Raw genomic sequence first — 1,150 nt, 5'->3', positions numbered from 1 at the left:
TGAAATCGGTAAGTTTGTGATCCCTGATTTCTTTATGTTTGCATATTCCTGGTATACCTTTTCCAAAGTTCTTGTGTTTTTGAACTTTCAGAATGACTATTTTATGCATGTTCTTGTGCGTAACATAGAGTTGTGTTACGGCTGGTGCTCCAACCTGGAGTTGCATTTTTCAGACAAGTATGTTGGGCTTATTTAACATTTACTCATGTAAGGTGTTCTGTCTTAGTTCTCGCATGTTGTTTTGTTATGCTTTCTGTTTTGTAACTTTTCCAGACAGCTCACTCTGTGCTCTTGTTTGACTTTGTAGTTGTGTGTATGTGTTTTGATCATTTGAAAGGTTTGCATTTTTGTTCTGGGTTCTGTGATTATAATGACAATGTTACTTGATGTCTTTAATCATCTTATTTCTTTAGGTTGTCTATTACCTCCCTACTATATTTCTTTCTTTTCTCCCTTTTCCTACTCACCAGATTTTAGTTGATTATACCTCTTCTTAGTATGTTCCTTTGTAGGAAGATGTGTATTTTGATCTCTCTTATTTGATTTATCAGCTCGAAATATTTTTTATCCCTCATTATAGAGGTGAAAATCATATTTACACGAAATCCCATTTTCTCTTTCCTCGCACTTTTTGTTACATCGTTTTTAAATTGGGAGGCCTTATAACATTTACCTTCTCTTGTGTAAGCCTTCTCTTGTGTAACCTCATCTACTCTCTCCTTAGTCGGACACTTAATTCAATGCATCCGTTTTGCAGCAGCTTTCCCATACATCTCGCTTATGGCGATTTATTTTCAGCTTTGTGCTTAGACATGGACGGTTTTGAATGAGTGAGAACGAAAGGGTTGGAGGGATTCTACCCCCCTATCCTATTAGAACGCAGTGGGCTCGCAAAGACCGTCTTGGCAGCCTTTGGACATTTCTCCTGCTCACCATCTGGGGTCACTGCCAGGCTCTCCCGAGTCTGAAGTTTCACAAACTCGGGCCACTGCGACCCCTCATGGCGGGAGAGAAGGACGCCGGCGGAGGGGAGGTGCAGTGCGGTCCTCCCGCCGGCAGGGGTCGCCGGAGCAAAGCGGCCCGCGGCTCAGGCGCAGGCGTGCCTCTCTCCCGGCCGCACGCGCTCCCTGACCCCGCGCCGCCGCGCGAC

The sequence above is a fragment of the Neomonachus schauinslandi genome, chromosome 5 (genome assembly GCF_002201575.2).
Source record: "Neomonachus schauinslandi chromosome 5, ASM220157v2, whole genome shotgun sequence".
Taxonomy (NCBI): domain Eukaryota; kingdom Metazoa; phylum Chordata; class Mammalia; order Carnivora; family Phocidae; genus Neomonachus; species Neomonachus schauinslandi.
The sequence above is the reverse complement of the archived record's forward strand: the minus strand, read 5'-3'. Positions refer to the sequence as shown.